The 20,118-nt window shown below is 52.0% G+C and overlaps 1 protein-coding gene across 25 annotated transcripts in view; it reads right to left on the bottom strand.

Annotated features, from left to right (window-relative positions):
* JAKMIP3 (Janus kinase and microtubule interacting protein 3) overlaps window positions 1–9,673 on the bottom strand; it is a 115,412-nt gene extending 105,739 nt beyond the window's left edge. For all 25 annotated transcript variants that reach the window (XM_053910057.1, XM_053910063.1, XM_053910064.1 and 22 more), the window contains exon 1: window positions 9,327–9,673. The gene's annotated coding sequence lies outside the window, so the exon portion shown is untranslated. The remainder of the gene's footprint in view (window positions 1–9,326) is intronic.
* Window positions 9,674–20,118: the final 10,445 nt, after the last annotated feature.

Genomic DNA, 20,118 nt, shown 5'->3' with positions numbered 1-20,118 from the left:
GGAAGGGACCGAGGCGCAGTACTGAGAAAAAGTGGGGCAGGGTCCTGGTCGGCTGCATTTCGCCTAAGACGGGAGAGGGCACGTGGACACACAAATGCCTTTGCTGAACCTATTTTTAAAGGGAAATATGAACTAAAAAACTACCTTAAAAATACTGCCACTGAGAGGGTCGCCTGGGGGGCTCAGTCGGTTAAGTGTCCAACGCTTGACCTCGGCTCAGGTCGTGATCTCACGGTTCGTGGGTTCGAACCCCGAGTCAGGTTCTGCACTGATGGCACAGAACCTGCTTGGGATTCTCTCTCCCTCTCTCTCTCTCTCTCTCTCTCTCTCTCTCTCCCCCTCTCTCTCTCCCCCTCTCTCTCCCCCTCTCTCCCTGCCCGTTTCCTGCTCATGTTTGCACACGCTCACTCTCTCTCTCTCTCAAAATAAACAGGTAAACTTAAAAAAATAAAAGGAAAAGGAAAAATAATGAAACAAAATATCAGAAAACAACGATACATTTCTCTTAGAATTTCTTGTAGGTTTGTCGTCTGAAAACCTGTTAAATCGTGACCAGCTCAACAGCCACGGGCTCCCCCCGCACTCGGCTCTGACACTCAGCTCTGTGGGGCTTTCCCACTGACAAGAGCCGGGGCCCCCGGGGGATGCTCAGGACGCGGGCAAGGCGGGCACCTGGGATCCGAACACGAGGCCGCGATGCAAGACTGCTGGGCTCCGCTCAGGAAGACACAGGAGAAAACGTGGGACCACGGGGCCGTCGCGGGGGAGGCCGGCAAGGGTCCGGACGAGACGCAGGGAACAATAACCACAAAGGAAGAAACGGATACATCAGACTTTGTCAAAATTTAAAACTTCCTACGACAAGGAAGAGGCAAGGAAGTCGTGTCTCACGCAGAACTGGGACCTACCGTTCGAGAAGACAAACCAGTGAAAGAGGCAAAAGATGTGACCCGCTTCACAGAAGACGTGCTGGCCGCCAACAAGCACGAACACAGCGACTCCGTGTCAGTCTTGAGGCAAACGGAAACGGAGCCACCGGGAGCCACGCCCGCAGACTCACCGGCGGGACTAAGACGCAGATCAAACGACCGCGGCCAGGACGGGAGCAACCGGGACTCTCGCACCAAATGCGTGGCCGTTTTCGGGAATGTTCTGGTGGCCACTCATAAAATAATTCGTACACCTTCCCGACGATGCCCTCCGTCCGCTCCCAGGAACCTCCTCACAGGACGGAAAGGTGCGTCCATGAAAAGATGTATTAAAAAAAGGTCCCGCGTAGAAAATCCCGTAGGCTGTGTTACGGGAACGAATTTCCCCCAAATCTCCTCCCTAAACTACACAAATATTTCACATCAAACATTCTTTGCAAAGCCACGTGCTTGGCATTGCGTGAACACAGAGTGTCCCTAAACCGTGAGGTCTCCGCGAGTAAAAAGAGAAAAGCTAACCGATCCCAGCGCCACCGACCCTCACGCTTGTGCCCGGCCGCGGGGAAATGGGACGGTGCGGCTGGAGGGGTCGGGGACATGGGGTGGGGGGAGCCACCTCCACGTGTGGGCACCACGGAGTCCGGCCAGTGGCGGGGAGGGGCTGGCAGGCCCTGCACCTGACCCGAGCCTGACCCTGACTCCGACCCCGACCCCAACCCCGAGCAGGGTGGCCCCAGTGACCGAGAGAAAGCCGGCTGAGCTCTTGAAAGTGACGAACTCACTGAACAGAGGCCAGCATGGCATGAAGGACACACATGGTCTAAGAGGTCAGCCTTCCAAACACAGAGCCTCTGGGTAGAAAAAAGGCAAAAAGAGAAACTCTTAATCAAGCAGAGAAGGAGAAAAGAAGAAAAAAGGAGAAGTGTAGGGTCTTTCAGGCCAAGACCCTCTCCTCAAAACAACCTCCTGAAGCGTGGGGACTTGGCCAGGCTGGCGGGAAAGGGGGCTGTTAGGTTAGGGATCTTGTAAAATCCCCCAAACACCCGATGTCATAAACACGAATACAAGTCAAGTCCGCAGATGCCCCGTGCAGAAAATCAGGAATGAAATTTTACACAAGAGTTGATGCAAAGTCTCTCTTGTTCAAAAGCAGCCACGAAGCAGAAGAAACCTGTAAAGCCACACAGAATTATGCCCTGGAGGGCACGGACAACCACCCGGAGTTAGAAATCCAAACACTAAAATGGATCAGAAATGAGGATAAGTGAAAACTTGACTGAACCCAGAAGAAAATACAAGAAAGACCCGAATTATCTCAGCAATGAGCGCTCATGAAGCATTCGGGGCCCATAAGAGCAGGGACCGCGGTGCTGGGCTGGGGTCGTGCTCTTGGGATGGGGACGTGCCCCCTGGGCCAGGGTCGTGCTCCTGGGCTGGGGACATGCTCACGGGATGGGGTCATGCTCCGGGATGGGGACGTGCTCACGGAACAGGGTCATGCTCCTGGGCTGGGGTCGTGCTCTTGGGACGGGGATGTGCTTGTGGGACAGGGTCATGCTCTCGGGATGGGGACATGCTTGGGGGATGGGGACGTGCTCCTGGGCTGGGATCGTGCTCCGCGGGCCTCCTATTCAGAGCTATGATTCAGGGAGACCTTCCTCGCACAGAAAGAGACCTGATCTGCACATTTCAAGGGGCTCACTGGGGAACCCTGAGACGCGCCCAGCAAAACATTTGGATTTCAAAACTAAGGTAAAATCCTCAAAGCCTGCAGGCAAAAAGATCAGTTATCTTCCAGAGTCAAAAGAATGAGATGGGTCAGACTTTTAAACCAACACAGAAGCAAGGAAACAATGGAAACATTAAGAAAAAATCAATGAAAGAAACCATGAACGAAGGATTTCAGAACCAGCCAAGTCCAGAACATCCGTGGTTCCAGAAAGTAAGAAAGTGCTAAATAACAATGATAATTTAATCAAAATCTCACGGAACAGACAAGATGGGGCGTGTGGAAGGAACACACGTGCTCCTAGGTCACCAGCTGGAGCCGTCTGGTAAACCAGCCTGCCCTGTGGCTGCGGGACGCCGACCCGGGGGACGAAACGGTCGTCCGCGTGTCCGCACCCAAACGAAAATCATTGTGTAAAGAACGAGGAGAAGGCGCGGCTTTTCCCGAAAGGAGCGTTCCAACCAGCCACGTGAGCCGAGGCTGGAGCTCCAGGGCCCCCAGCGGCAACGGCACGGTGACGACCGTCAGGCACGGACACGCGGAGGAGGCGAGGCTAGCGAGGGGGGATTCAAGAAGCAGGGTCCGCACGCCTCGAAGTATCTCCCCAGGATACCGCCCGGCCACGGCGGGGAAGCCCCGGCCCCCGGACACCCAGGCCAGGCTCACCACGAGCGGGAGACAGACACGGACAACTCGGACGCAGGACGCGGAGGAGAGGACGCCCGCGCGGCCGCGGGCTCCTTGCCAAAGACACATAACCGTGTTCCGATCATGAGAAAAACTCCGATTCTGGGTATTTTTACAACGTCGCTCCTCAGTAGCCTGCGGAGGCGTCGACGTCGGAAGAGGACAGGCAAGACTGAGGACTTGTCACCGGCTAGAGGAGACCAGGCAGACGCAACACCCACACGCAACGTGGGGTCGGGGGTGGGACCCCAGGGCAGAAGAGGGACGTGGGTGGGTAGGGAGGTCTGAATAAGGTCTGTACTGCGGCACCACTATCGACGCCCCGGTTTCGGTTACGCAGGATGGTTGCAGAAGACGTCAACGCTAGGGAAACCGGATGAGGGGTAAACGGGGCCCCGTGCCATTTTTGCAGTTTTCCTGTAGGTCTGGAACTAGTTTAAAATAAAGCTTTTAAGAAATAAGCACGTAAAAAGATACTTAATATCACTAATGGGAAACGCAAATCGAAACTTCAACGAGACACCGCCTCACCTCTCTCTCTCTGTCTCTCTCTCTCTCTCTCTCTCCATATATAAATGAAAAAGAAAACCAGGTGTTGGCGAGGATGTGCAGAAGTCGAGACCCTCATGCGCTGTTGGCGGGAACGCAAACCAGTGCAGCCGCCATGGAGAACAGTACGCAGCTTCCTTCAAGTGTGAACACAGAATTGCCACGTGGTCCGGCCATCCCACTTCTGGGTGTGCACCCAAAAGAACAGAAAGCAGGGCCTCGAAGAAATACTTGCACACGCGGGTGCACGGCAGCGTTACCCACAATACCTAAAACCTGGAAGCAATCCAAGCGTCCACCGACGGTGAACAAAATGTGGTCCACGCACACAATGGGATATTATCCAGCCTTGACCAGGAGAGAAATCCGGCCACGTGCCACAACGTGGATGAGCCATGAGGACGTTGTTCTCAGTGAAACAAGCCAGTCACAACAGGACAAACACCGTCCGACTCCACTTACGTGAGGTCCCCAGAGGAACCTAGAGGAGTCACACTCGTGGGGACAGAAAGCAGAAGGGTGAGTGCAGGGGCGGGGGAGGGGGACGGGGGTTACTATTTCATCAGACAGAGTTCAGTTCTGCAAGGTGACAAAGTTCTGGAGATGGACGGTGGTGACCCCTACAGCAAGGCGAGTGTGCTCAACGCCCCTGAACGCACCCTTGAACGTGGCTGAGATGGTCAATTTTATGTGATGTGTATTTTACCACGATTTATAAAAACGAAACAGAAGAGGGGTGCACGGGTGGCTCAGGTCATGATCTCACAGTTCATGAGTTCAAGCCCCGCGTCGGGCTCTGTGCTGACAGCTCGGAGCCTGGAGCCCGCTTTGGATTCTGTGTCTCCCTCTCTCTCTCTGCCCCTCCCCTGCTCACACTGTGTCTCTCTCTCAAAAATGAATACACTTTAAGAAAACAAAACAGAACAAACCCACGAACCTGACCTCTGTCTTCCACACATGTTGATAAGCCCCTCAGCTCTGAGGGTCCAGCTGCCCTAGCAGCCCAGCCTCGCAGCAAGCGCCCCCGGCCACAGCATCCTGCCCAGCCTGCTCCTGGCCCGCGGGTCCCCACTGTACCCTCACTGGCTTCCTCCAGGCCCCAGGGCTGGCCTGCTCCTCCCCTCGGATGGCTGTGTCCTGAGCTGCCTCTTGGACCTCCAGCCAGCAGAAGGCCAGGTCACAGGCTCTGGGGGAACTGGGAAACACCTTGGTGATTTTGGTCACAGCAGAAACAGTATGTGTTTTCACGGTGGCTTAAGGCACGTCCGTCTGGCTGCTGACCACTCCCGGAGGGCAGAGACCACGTCTGTCCCTGTTCACCGACCTCCCCAACTGAGGGCCACGGTGCCTATCCCAGACAAGGTGACTGATTTCATGTTTTGTGGGCAGGAAAGTCTGGTGGCATCAGGCCATGAGGCGGGGCCAGGAAGGGACGGCGCTGAGTGACGCAGGGGGTCCCGGCGGTCCCCGGGCACAGTATCCAGGCCACAGCTTCACCTCACGAGTATCCTCCTGAGTCCCCAGGTGGGTCTCTGCTGTCCAGCCCTCTCCCCAGACTGCGTGGCTGCACTGAGCTCAGATGTGGGTGGACAGCGCAGGAGGGAAGGTCTTTGTCGCTCGAAGGGAAAAGAGACTCAGCTTGACTTTGCCTCCTGGCGTCCTTCCCTCCATTTCTTCATTCTGCCCCCAGGATCTCAACCCAGATCTGGAGGGAAACCAGCCCAGAGGCCAGCCCAGGGCAGGTGGACAGGAGGTCTCCCTGGAGTCTGGGCTGGCCACAGGGAGAGCCCTGCCTCGAGACTTCTTCCTCACTCCCCGGGCCAGGCAAGAACATTCCACCCTCTGGGGCATCTGGGTGAGCACCCAACTCTTGATTTCGGCTCAGGTCGTGGTTCCAGGGTTGTGGGATCAAGCCCTGCTTGCTTCGAACTCTGTGCTGAGCATGGAGTTTGCTTAAGAGTCTGTCTCCCTCTCTCTCTCTCTCTGTGCCCCTCTCCCCCACTCGCTCACTCTCTTAAAAAAAAAAAAAAAAAAAAAAAAGGAACCTTCTGCCTTCTGCTGGCCTCTGGCCGCTCCCCACAGCCTGAGCTCCAGAAACTGAGTGGAGAGAACCTTGGGCCTCCGGATGCTCCATAAAGATGTGCTTTGGGGCCAAGAGAACCCAGCCCCGTTCTCCTCCCGGAACCATCCGTATCGTCCCTGCACTTTCACACCAAGGAGCCCAACCCGGAAAAGCCTGGATTAGAAACCGCAGACCAGCAGACTCCCTGTTTATAATGCAAAAGATTCCATACAAAGGGCGTGTGTAACACAGTACGGACTCGAAAACAACCCCAGAAACCCGCAACACATTGATCAGCAGAGGCACAGGCACAGCCACCTTAAGAATGAACGACCAGGGGCGCCTGGGTGGCTCAGTCGGTTGAGCGTCCGACTTCGGCTCAGGTCATGATCTCGCGGTCCGTGAGTTCGAACCCCGCGTCGGGCTCTGTGCCGACAGCTCAGAGCCTGGAGCCTGCTTTGGATTCTGTGTCTCCCTCTCTCTCTGCCCCTCCCCTGTTCATGCTCTGTCTCTCTCTGTCTCAAAAATAGATAAACATTAAAAAAAATTTTTTAAAAAGAATAAACGGCCATAAAGCTTCCCAAGAGGAAAGGCTGTTGATAGGACCAACTACGTGAAGCTGGTGAAGCCCGTTTTTGCTAATTATCTCCAATATTGTAATGATCCATGTAAATTTCTGCCACAGAGGAACCGTCAAACCAGAGAGAGAGGACAGAATGGGTGCTCAGCCCCTGGGTCGTTAAAGGGAAGTTAAGCCTGGTGGCGGCCCTCCCAGCCCGACATCCTTCCGCGCTCACGGATGCTGAGGGCCTGGGCTCACTTCCCCGGGGAAAGCGCAGAGGGAGGGGACTCTGGGGACCCAGCCTGGGCTTGCCACAGAGGGGAGGGAGGAGGGCAAGGCATGGCAGGTAACCTTTAGCAGGAAGTCTGGCCGGGGACAAGGCCTCATCACTCTGCTCTGGACCGTGGCACAGCACCCTGACTGACGACCCCGCGGTCCAGGCCGAGCCCTGGCGGGAAGCGTGGAGGAGGGGCACGGAGACCCCAGGGAGGAGCAGGGCAGAGACCGGGACACAGGTCTGGGGTGCGATCCGGGGCCCAGGGGAGGGCTCTTATGTGCCAGGACTAAGAGTCACAGATCCTAACTTAGGACAAGACCCTTCCCGTCTCCGGGTCTCGGGGTCCTCACTTCTCGATGATTCTTTGCGATACTGTCATTTTGTCTTTTGCAGGTTCCTTGAGGATGTGGCCCCAGCCTGGTTCCCTCCACCCTCCTCAAGGTGGGTCACCGGCATCCTCCAGCCTCTCCCAGGCCTCCTGCCGCCCATCCCTTCTCTCAAAGTCATGCCCACATACCTTAACACACAGAAATCAGAACGGAGCCTGCCATAGAGCAGGCTGTGTAACAGGTGAGGTTTTTTTTATCCTATTTCCTCTTTTTTATAACAGTTTTTTTGTTGCTATGCCATCGTTCACAACCTCTTAGATCTTGCATCATGAAAGCAAACTGCTCGTGCTGAAAGCCCAGACCCTGGAACGCGTTGGTCATGATGTCACCAGCCGCCCCTGGGAAAGGCAGACACTGCGCACTGGTTCCTGGGGCCTCGGGCACGTGGGACAGGGCGGCTGCAGGAACACGCCGTGGCCCCGGGCATCTGCACTGACCCCCTGCTACCAGTCCATCCCTTCACCCTCCCCCCGTGGGCCCGGTTCTCAGCGGCCACCATCAGTACTGATAATAAATGCCAGTCACGCCTGTGTAAATATTTTCAGCACACATAAAGTTCCGAAACAACAGCATGTACGATGCATCAGCCTGCTTGAAAATCCTATTTGGACTTGAAATCATAACTTCATCAGCCCCCAACCGACAGGCACCGTTATAAAAGCTCCTTCTTTCCAACCATAGTCTTTTTGGGAAAAAGCAGGTGTGGTAAGGACTGCTTACTCCCTTCCCCATTAGTGGCCGGGACCCCAACCCGCTGCGGCCAGTTGGTGGTGCTGTTCTGTACCCCACAGAGCAGCCGCTGCCCAGGCGGCCCCTGGATGGGGCGTGAGCGCCACAGCAGGTCCCCAGTGGAGCCCGAGATCGACTGGGCTGGGCCAGGGTTCTTGCTTCTGAAAGCACGTCAGTGTTCTGCTGACCTGTCCCGGAAACGCTTCGAAAGGGGGCATAATACTCCTTGTTACCGAAGTTTACAAGAAGGTAAACAGGTCTGTGAGCCGTTAATGGGGGGGGGGGGGGGGCACTGCAGACAGCGGCCAAAGCAAGTCTTAACTCAGGGATGCAGATCGGCTTTCAGAAAGGCAGGAAAGGGGCGGGGGGCGTCCCTCCTTCTAATCCTAAACCCCGGGCAGACACACCGCCTGGTGCCTTCTCCCCTCCACCACCCTAAGGCGGAGAGAGCCCTCTGCACCCCCCGAAGTGCCCACCAGCTCCCCACTCCCTCCGTGGCACCCAAGGCAGAGAGGGTGCGTCTGATTTCTGGCTGCCCTGCCAGTGGTCACCCTGGTCCCTGTGTTTGCAGACAACACGCACTCCTTCCTCTGCAGGAAGTGAAGCTGAACCAAAACCTCAGGTGCGGCAGGAAGTCGCTGCCCACAATCCTGCTTCTCCAAGAGACAAGGTCAAAGCGACAGGCCGGAGGGCTTTTCTAGGAAAGGTGTGGAGCCCGAGCCTCCCCTCCGACTCCTGACCCCAGTCGAGCCCTTCACGCTGCGGCTTCCGAGGCTTCGGATACCGTGAGCCTCCGACCGCCCTGCCGCCACCCCCGGAAACAGGAACACGTGAAAGCAAAACACTAGACACCGAGGGGGGTGGGGGCAGCTCAATCTGCGGTGCGGAAACGCCCAAGTGGCGCGGACCCGGACGAGAGCACCTGCGCGCCGCCCACCCGGGGCCGGCGTCCCTGCCAGCACAGAGGCCTGTGCACCTGCCGCCGGCTCCCGGGAGCTCCCGCGAAATGGGCGCGATTGAGACAGGTGGCCCGCGGGGTCGCCTGGAGAAGCCGAGAGGAGCCTGGCTCCAGACAGGGGCGTCCCGGCCGCGGGCCCCCCGACCAACAGAACGTCACTCTGCCACCTCCCCCCCCCCCCCCCGCCAACCCCGAACCTCCCCCGGGCCACCCCCCCACCTTACTCCCCCCCCCCCCCCCCCGCCATCTCCGGACCCCACCCCGGGCCACTCCCGGGCCACCCGCCGGCCGCCCCCAGGGCAGGGGGCAGGACGAGCGCGCGGGGCCACCGCCACCCCGCCGCGCAGGGCGCAGGGGCCGCGGGACGCACGGTGCCAGGCGCCGGCGCAGCGCAGAGGCCCGGCGGGGCGGCGGGGCGGCGGGCGGGGGGCTGGGGGCGGCCGGCGGCTGCTCACCGAGGCTCCCCGCGGGCGGCGGGCTCCGGGCGGCGTCCGACGGCCCGGCTCGGCCATTGCGGAGGCGCTGCGGCGGGCGGGGGGCGCGCGTCACCGCGGGCGGGCGGGCGGGCGCCCCAAACCCAGGGCCCTCCCCCGACACTCCCCGCTGCCGCCGCCGGGCGCGGCCCCGCGACACCCCAACCCCACCTCTTTTCCTCCTCTGCCATCTCAGGCTGGCGGGGAGCGGGTTTGCGTCTACGGAAAGCCGGCGACGATGCTGCCGAAAATAACCCGGGTGCTGCGCAGGGCGGAGGGGGGGCGGGCGAGGCCCGCCTCGGCCGCGCCCGCACTGACCGCCACCCACCCCGTGCGGCCGGGGGCGTCCGCGCTCAGAGCCACTCACCCACACTCCTCGCCGCCGCGCAGCCCGCAGCCCGGAAGACTTGCACGTGCGTGTTTTAGCCGTTAACTCCCGGCTTCCGTCTCCAAACGCTGCCTTCCACGCCCCGGATGAGAGAGAAATGCTCTTTGGAGCCGTGCGTGGAACAATCCTCTCCGTGCTCCGGAACCAGACCCACAATTCCATCGTTAAGCCGCGGGCTCTGGGGCTGCTGGCCTCAGGGTCCCAGCACCCCCACTTCTTCAGGCTCCGGGTCTGGGGGGCCCCCCGGAAAAGTGCCCGCCTCTTAAAGTTGCCGGAGGGGCTCCCTGGGCTGATAGGTGTGGCAGGGCAGGGTAAGGATTGTATGAAAACCGACTCGCGGGGCACAGTGGCCCCTGGGAAGGACATTCCTTCTCCCACACCCAGACTTGGAAATCAGCAGACCCCAAAGTTCGGCGCGTGAGAGCAAACGTGTTTGCAAGCGGATGATGCCTGGTGACCCTCACAGGTGCATATGCCCCTCCTCCCTTCCTCCCAGACCCAGGCACTTTGGCCGCAGGAAACCCGGAACCGTCCGGGGATTGTTGGCTAAGAACACGTTTGCTAGCACAGAAGCTCACGTGAAGAGTTGTTCTCCCACCACCGGACACCCTGGGGCACCTTCAACTGGCCCATTCCAACATTCTCTGCCATCCGGATGATGGGCACGGAGTACGACTTGGAAGTCCCGCCGTGGCAGCCCCCGGCTGCCCTTCCTTGGTGAGTGGCTCAGTGTGAAAGAGAACGCGCTCTGTAAGTCTCCGGATGGCGCTCCTGGTGGAGACCTGGTGAGCAGGGAAGGAAAAACTACCCCGGGATGAGCCTTTACTCCAATGAGGTCCCACGGAACCACTGTGCTCCCAGGGGGCTGGCGGGTCACGGGGGCGCGTGGCGTGGCTCTGGTTGGTCTCAGCTGCTGGTCTCAGACTGAGCGGGAGGCGCGGCAGTAGCCTGGGCTGGGGATGAGCGAGGTCGTCAAGCCCGTGTGGAATCGCCATCACGCTACGACTGGGGCTCCTTCCGTGAGCGGTGTGTGCCGACAGGGGGAGCGGCTGGCTGCCACCTGCAGAACAGGTGTCTCCCCACCTGCCGGGCATGCGTGCGGAACACGGATATTCCCAGACCTGAGCCCGCTCCAAAAGGTCCATCCAGACCCCCTTGACCCCATCCTCCGAAGTGGTTCCTTCTCGGTCCCTGATCATCAGCGTAGGGGAATATGTCAGCTCACTCTCCTTCCAAGGAAAGTGGAAAACCAAACATGCTGCTTGCAGTCACCCACTGGGTGGGGTCCCCTCCACCATCACCACCCCCACCCCCAACCGGGGCCCGTTCCAGCAGTGCCCCAGCCAAGAGCGTCACCGCACACAGAATCATGCGCACAGCAGGCTCCGTTTCTCAGCCATCAGTCAGTGGGTTTTAGGGAGCTGGTCATAAATCTAAAGATGCCAGTGGAGGGAAGGTGAGGGGGTCAGCTACCTGCTCAGGCAGCCTATTTACATGTTACTTGAGAACAATCTCGTCTCAGCCTGCTCAGGCGGCCACAACAAAATCCTACAGACTGGGGGGCTTTAACAACACGTGTATTCTCTTGTTGTTCTGGAGCTGGAAGTCCAAGATCTGGGTGCTGGCAGGGGCTGGTTTCTGGTGAGGCCTCTGTCCTGATGAGTGCGGGTTCAGGCTCAGTTGCAATGATCCCCTAAAGGTCTAGTGTTTTCCTTTCCCTTGTGCACGATCTGGGGAGTGTGGCTACAGGTCCTTTTCTGAAAGGCCAGGAGGAAACTTTGTGAACACTCACGGTGTCAGCACAGGATCCTTCCCCAGGGACACCCAACCTCTCCTTAATTAAAAGGATGTGGTGTCTGTGAACTGATTCAGGTCTGACCGTCGTGTGAGGGCGGTGACTTCTAGGATAGTGACTCAAGTCTGGTTCTGCTCACTAAATTTAGAGTTCGCTATTTTGGTCAGATGGGCCGAATAGGCCCTTAGGGGGCTTCTCATCTAAAGGCTGAGGGAGACAGGCAAGATGGAGGGGATTTATCATGTGCACCCCTCCCACACACCTGCTGTTTCCCCCAGCATGGCATAAAGGCTCTCCCCTCCCCGAGGCCTTAAGGCAGACATTGTCAGGGCAGGCGCCTGAATCCCGGGGAAGCCTTGGAGTGGCTGTTGCCACCACTGGTAGTGGTGCCACCATGAAATGAGCAGTCCTGGATAAGGGAACAGCATGAGTACAGTCGCTATAATCACAACTTCTCTATATATTTGAATGTTTTTCAAAACAAAAGGTAAACATGGATATGAAGATTATATAAAGCATAACAACCGTTTACAACATAAAATTGTACCGGTTCAGAGGCAGCTGGGTGGCTCATTGGTTAAGCATCCAACTCTTGGTTTTGACTCAGGTCATGATCTCATAGTTTGTGACATCAAGCCCCACGTCGGCTCTGCACTGACAGCGTGGAGCCTGCTTGGGATTCTCTCTTCCTCTCTCTCTGCCCCTCCCCTGTTCTCTCTCTCAAAAATAAATAAATAAATAAACTTAAAAAAAAATATTGTGACAGTTCAGTGTCTCTAGCAGCAAATTAAAAACAAAACAAAACATAGGAGTGCCTGGGTGGCTCAGTCGGTTAAGCATCCGACTCTTGATCTCAGCTCACGTAATGATCCCAGGGTCAATCAGGAGCCCTGCATTGAGCCACAATGAGCATGGGGCCTGCTTGAGATTCTCTGTGTGTGTGTGTCTCACTCTCTCTCTGTCTCAAAATAAAAATTGGAAACTCAGACAGGGTTGGAAAAACACTCATGAACAGAGAGTTCTGGTTCTAGATAAAATGGAGTGAGCACACTGCCCCCCCCCATTTCTGTCCTAAATGCAGCCATAAAATCTGAACAGAAAACATGGAGTAGCTATTTAAGAATTCTGGAAGGTAAATGGTAGCAGGTAGATTGGGGGGAAAGACCAGAATTTGGAGCACCATCACCTGGTTGTGAGTTTCTGTTACTTCCCAGCCTGGATTAAATCCAGCCCCAATCTGGAAGTGGGCATGGGCTGAACAGAGAGCATTCTGAGAGACGCCTTCCAATTCTAGTTCAAGAAATAGTTAAGGGCAAAACTAAAAGGCAACTGATGTAATGGGAGAAGATATATGCAAAGAGAATATCGGATAAAGGGTTAGTATCCAAAATCTATAAAGAACTTATCACACTCAACACCCAAAAAATGAATAATCCAGTGAAGAAATGGGCAAAAGACATGAACAGACACTTTTCCAAAGAAGACATCCAGATGGCTAACAGAAACATTAAAAGATGCTCAACATTACTCATCCTCAGGGAAATACAAATCAAAATCACGATGAGATACCACCTCACACCTGTCATAATGGTGAAAATAACTCAGGAAACAACAGATGTTGGCAAGGGTGTGAAGAAAGGAGAATCTTTCTGCACTGCTAGTTGGAATGCAAACTGGTGCAGCCACTCTTGAAAACAGTATGGAGTTTCCTCAAAAACTTAAAGGTAGAACTACCCTACAACCCAGCAATTGCACTACTAGGTATTTATCCAAAGGATACAAAATGCTGATTCGAAATTGATTCAAAGCTGATTCGAAAAATGCCCCTTCAGATGTTTGTAACGGCACTATTGACAATAGCCAAATTATGGAAAGAGTGCAAATATCCATCAACTCAAGAATGGATAAAGAAGGGGCACCTGGGTGGCTCAGTCGGTAAAGCGGCCGACTTCAGCTCAGGTCATGATCTTGTGGTCTGTGAGTTCGAGCCCCGCGTCGGGCTCTGTGCTGACAGCTCAGAGCCTGGAGCCTGTTTCAGATTCTGTGTCTCCCTCTCTCTCTGACCCTCCCCTGTTCATGCTTTGTTTCTCTCTGTCTCAAAAATAAATAAATGTTTAAAAAAAAAAGAATGGATAAAGAAGATGTGGTTTATATATACAATGGAATATTACTCGGCAATCAAAAAGAATGAAATCTTGCCATTTACAACAATGTGGATGGGACTAGAAAGTATTATGCTAAGTGAAATAAGTCAGCAGAGAAAGGCAGATAACATATGATTTCACTCATATGTGGAATTTGAGAAACACAACAGATGAACATAGGAGAAAGGAAGGACAAATAAGAGAAAAACAGAGAGGAGGCAAACCATAAGAGATTCTTAAATGGAACAAACTGAGGGTTGCTGGAGGGGAGGTGGGTGGGGGGATGGGCTAGATGGGTGATGGGCATTAAGGAGGGCACTTGTTGGGATGAGCCCTGGGTGTCATATGTAAGAGATGAATCACTGGGCTCTACTCCTGAAACCATTATCCCACCATATGTTAACTAACTAGGATTTAAATGAAATTTTGAAAACTATTTTCTAGCGTAATAAATATGCAGTTATAAGCTAATAAAAAAAGAAGAAGAAATAGGAAAGGGTTTCCCTAACGCTTACCGAGGGGGGAGTACATCCTCCCTCGAATTTTTTCCTTTCTTCATTCCCTCGTGCGCCAACCCCACAAAACCCGACGGTGGTGGCAGCAACTCCAGGGCTGCAGGGGCCTAACACCTTGGCGGGAGGGGAGCATCTTCCTCTCTAACTGGGGGACTCTGCTCCCAAAAGGTTGGGCAAATCACTGTTGCTTTCTGTCCTCCTCCTCTTCCCCCACGTGGCCCAAGATGCAGGTGCAGTAATCAGAAGCATATAACAAAGCTTTCTGGGAAAATGCCCAAAAAGAGATGCTCCAGGAAGTTGATAGCTATGAGGAGACTGCAGAAAGGGGGTTACTAAGAAAAGTGATATGAGAAAGTTGTGTGTGATCTCCTGGAAACACCCCTGGGCCGCAAAGGCGCACATCCGAACCTGAGCGGCCAACCATAGACTGTGAGAGTGCACAAAGGGCCAGGCTGCTGCCCTGGTCCCGCTGGGCGGGGCACCCAAGGGACAGACCCACACAGTACTGCGCAGGTCAGATGGAACACTCAGCATGAATTCAACTGTGTTACGTGCCTCGTACGATGACGCTTATCACCACTCTCCGTAATTGAACAAGTACCAGAGTCTCATAACATAGTATTCAATACGTACAAGATACGATCCAGAATTGCCTGGCAGACAAAGAACCGTGAACATGTCAACTGGAATGTGAAGAGATGACAGTCACCAGGGCCGAAAAAGCAGACATTGGGATTCTGTGACAAAGCAAGTATTACAGAAATGCTCTGACCAGGAAGAGTAAACGCTCTTGAGAAAGTGGAAAGCCAAGAAATAGAAAATACAAAGAAGAATGATATGGAAATTTTAGAAATAAAACATATAATAACCAAAACAAAAAGCCCACTAGAGAGACTCGGTGGTGGAACGAGGATGGCAGAGGAAAGAGGAAGTGAACTTGAAGACGGATCAACAGAAATGACCCACTTTGTATTACAGAGAGGAAAAAGGGGTTCAAAAACAAATGAACAGAGACTCAGGGACCTGTGGCACAATATTGAAACGTCTCACATTTGTGTTCTCAAACTCCTAGAAAAAGAGGAAGGTGTGGTTAAGAAAAAAACATTTGAAGGGGCGCCTGGGTGGCTCGGTCGGTTAAGCGTCCGACTTCGGCTCAGGTCATGGTCTCATGGTCCATGAGTTCGAACCCCACGTTGGGCTCTGTGCGGACAGCTCAGAGCCTGGAGCCTGCTTTGGATTCTGTGTCTCATTCTCTCTCTACCCCTACCCTGCTCATGCTCTGTCTCTCTCTGTCTCAAAAATTAATAAAAACATTAAAAAAATTTTTTAATAAATTTAAAAAAAAGAAAAAAATATTTGAAGAAATAATGGCTGAAAACTTGCCCAATATGGTAACTAAGACAAAGAAAACAATCCTGAAAGCAGCCCAGGAAAAATGATACATTGTGTACAAGGAAATAATATGAATTCCTGCAGAAAACATGGAGGATAGAGGATGTGGAACAGCATTGTTAAATGCTGGGAACAAAGCCTGTCAGAATTCTATGTGCACAGAAAACATCCTTCAAGAATGAAACTGCTGTGGACTGAATGTGTGTGTGCTCCCCAAGTCCATATGCTGAAATCTTACCCCCACCCCCCCGCCCAGTGTGATGGTGGTTGGAGGTGGGGACTTTCAAAGGGGATTAGGTCACGAGGCAGAGCCCTGGTGGTGGAATTAGCGCCCTGGTAAAAGACACAGCACAGGCCCTTCTTGCCCCTCCACCCTGGAAGGACACAGCAAGGTCACCATCCGTGGATCAGGGAGTGGGCCCTCAGTGGACACTGACTCTGCTGGCACCTCGCTCTTGGACTTGCAGCCTGCAGAACTGTGAGACGTGAATTTCTGGTGTTTACGAGCCCCCCAGTCTGTGCTACTTTATTACCGTAGCCTGAATGGACTAAGACAGAAAGTGAAATAAATTGGTCTCAGATGAAGGAAAAATACCGGAATTTGTAGACAGCAGACTTTCTGTAGATGAGAGGCATCAGAAGGAAGCAATCAACTGAACTTAGAATGTGGGAAGTTATTTAGGAACAAAGACACATCCAAAAATGTAAAAACAGAGGTGAGTTGAAAGTGAATGGATGAGGAAAAAGCACACCATGTCAACACCACCCCCAACACCACCCCAGACACCAGCCCCAACACAACCGCAACACCACCCCCAACAACAACCCCAACCCCAACACCACCCCCAACACCACCCCAACACAACCCTAACACCAACCCCAACACCAACCCCAACACCACCCCCAACACCATCCCCAACACAACCCCCAACACTACCCCAACACCAACCCCAACACCATCCCCAACACAACCCCCAACACTACCCCAACACCAACCCCAACACCATCCCCAACACCACCCCCAACACTGCCCAAACACCAACCCCAACACCACCCACAACACCACCCCAACACCACCCCCAACACAACCCTAACACCAACCCCAACACCACCCCAACACCATCCCAACACCACCCCAACACTGCCCCAACACCACCCCCAACACTGGTGTCGCCATATTAATATCTGATACAATAGACTTTATGGCAAAGTGAATTACTCGAAATGAAGATGGTTGCTTATAATGTGTTCAATTCATCAGGAAGATATATGAATTGTAAATGTGTAGGCATATAATAACTTGGGTTTAAAGTATATAAAACAAAACTTGACAGAAGTAGAAGGAGAAATAGAAAAATACATAGCCAGAGTGGAAGAAAAGATTCCGTCTCAATAAGTATTAAACAGAAAACTAGGCCGTAAGTATACAAAAAATTGAACCTCATTACAAACTGGATCTAACAGGCACATATACAAGACTATATTCAACAACGTGCAACATTTTCAAGCCCAAGTAGTTCTGCGCAAGTCTCAAAAAGTTTCCAAGCACATTGACAAAATACAACCTCTTTTATTGATAAAAACCCTCAAGAAAGTAGGGATAGAAGGAACATACCTCAACATCATAAAGGCCATATACGAAAGACCCACAGCTAATATCATCCTCAATGGGGAAAAACGGAGAGTTTTCCCCCTGAGGTCAGGGACAAGACAGGGAGGCCCACACGCACCACTGTGGTTCAACATAGTGTCGGAAGTCCTAGCCTCAGCAACCAGACAACAAAATGAAATAAAGGACATCCAAATTGGCAAGGAAGAAGTCAAAATTTCACTCTTCATACATGACATGATACTGTATGTGGAAAACCCAAAAGACTCCACACAAAAACCTGCTAGAACTGATACATGAATTCAGTACAGTTGTCAGATATAAAATCAACGTACAGAAACCTGTGGCATTTCTGTACACCAATAATGAAGCAGCAGAAAGAGAAATCAAGGAGTTGGTCCCGTTTATAATTGCACCAAAAGCCATAAAATACCTAGCAATACACCTAACCAAAGAGGTAAAAGATATGTACGCTAAAAACTGTAGAAAGCTTATGAAACAAATTGAAGATACAAAGAAATGGGAAAACATCCCATGCTCATGGATCGGAAGAATAAATATTGTTAAAATGTCTATACTACCTAAAGCAATCTACACGTTCAATGCAATCCCTGTCAAAATAACACCAGCATGTTTCACAGACTAATACAAACAATTCTAAGATTTGCATGGAACCAGAAAAGACCCTGAAAAGCCAAAGTAATGTTGAAAAAGAAAACCGAAGCTGGAGGTATCACGGTTCCAGATTTCAAACTATATTACAAGGCTGTAATCATCAAGACAGTATGGTACTGGCACAAAAACAGACACATAGATTGATGGAACAGAATAGAGAACCCAGAAATGGACCCACAGACGTATGGCCAACTAATCTTCGACAAAGCAGGAATGAATATCCAGTGGAAAAAAGACAGTCTCTTCAGCAAGTGGTGCTGGGAAAACCGGACAGCGACATGCAGACAAATCAACCTGGACCACTTTCTTACACCAGACACAAAAATAAATTCAAAATGGATGAAAGACCTCAATGTAAGACAGGAAGCCATCAAAATCCTCGAGGAGAAAGCAGGCAAAACCTCTTTGACCTTGGCCGTAGCAGCTTCTTACTCCACATGTCTCCAGAAGCGAAGGAGACAAAAGCAAAAATGAACTGTTGGGACTTGATCAGGATAAAAAGCTTCTGCACAGTAAAGGAAACAATAAACAAAACTAAAAGACAGCCTACGGAATGGGAGAAGACATTTGCAAATGACATATCGGATAAAGGGTTAGTGTCCAAAATCTATAAAGAACTTACCAACTCAACACTCAAAAAATGAATAATCCAGTGAAGAAATGGGCAAAAGACACAGACACTTTTCCAAAGATGACATCCAGATGGCTAACAGACACACGAAAAAATGCTCAACATCACTCATCCTCAGGGAAATACAAATCAAAATCACAATGAGATGCCACCTCACACCTATCAGAATGGCTAAGGTTAACAAGCCAGGCAACACCAGATGTTGGCAAAGGTGTGAGGAAAGGAGAATCTTTCTGCACTGCTAGTTGGAATGCAAGCTGGTGCAGCCACTCTGGAAAACAGTATGGAGGTTCCTCAAAAAATTAAAAAATTTTTGACCCTATGACCCAGCAATTGCACTGTTAGGTATTTACCCAAAGGATACAAAAATGCTGATTTGAAGGGGCACATACATCCCAATGTTTATAGCAGCACTATCAACAATAGCCAAAGTATGGAAAGAGTCCGAATGTCCATCAACAAATGAATGGAAAAAGAAGATGTGGTGTGTATGTGTGTGCGCACGCACACACACACACACACACACACACACACACACACACACACAATGGAATACTGCTGAGCAATCAAAAAGAATGAAATCTTGCCATTTGCAACAATGTGGATGGAACTAGAGTGTATTATGCTAAGCGAAATAAGTCAATCAGAGAAAGACAAATACATGATTTCACTCACATGTGGAATTTGAGAGACAAAACAGGTGAACATAGGGGAAGAGAAGGAAAGAATAAGATAAAAACAGAGAGGGAGGCAAACCATAAGAGACTTTTAAACACAGAGAACAAACTGAGGGTTGCTGGAGGGGAAGTGGGGGGGGATGGGCTAGATGGGTGATGGGCATTAAGGAGGACACTTGTTGGGTGAGCCCTGGGTGTCATATGTAAGAGATGAATCACTGGGCTCTACTCCTGAAGCCAATACTACACGGTATGTTAATGAACTTGAATTTAAATAAATTTAAAAAGAAAAAACCTTGGATAGATTAAAAAAAACATTTTTTCGGGCATTAAAATCATACAGAGCAGATTCTCTGACCATAATGCCATTAAATCTGGAAATCAATAACAAAAGATAACTAGAAAATGGCCATATGTTTGGAAATTAATAAACGCATTGCTAAATAACTCATTTTGGTCAAGGGACAAACCGTGATAACAATTAGAAAACGCTTTTCAATAAGCAATGGTGAAAAAACTAAACATCAAGCTTGTGGAATGGACTAAAGTGTACTTAGTGTTTTCATGCCTGAGCGTACACAGCAGGGAAAACAGCTGACAAGAAGGAGCTGAGCGTCCGGAACCCAGGGAAGTGGCAAACCAAACCCCAATGAAATAAACAGAGAAGCGAATAAATATGAGGCAGAGCGTGATGAAATGAGGGAAACATACCGCAGAGAGGCAAACTAAGCCACGAGGACTTCTCTGAAAATACCCGCACAATTCATAAGCCTCTGACAAATTTATGAAATCCTTCAGAAATTAAAATCATATGAGTATGTCAATTCTGTGCCAATAAATTTGAAATGAAATGCACCAATTCCTAGAGATGTAGCAAAACTAACTCAGAAAAAAAGTGATTTTTAAAGACATTGAATCAGTAGTGAAAAAATCCCCCCCAAACAGAAC

Source organism: Panthera pardus, unplaced genomic scaffold (assembly GCF_024362965.1).
Source record: "Panthera pardus isolate Hobbes unplaced genomic scaffold, ASM2436296v1 HiC_scaffold_22, whole genome shotgun sequence".
Lineage (NCBI taxonomy): Eukaryota > Metazoa > Chordata > Mammalia > Carnivora > Felidae > Panthera > Panthera pardus.
This window is presented reverse-complemented; position numbering and strand designations above follow the sequence as displayed.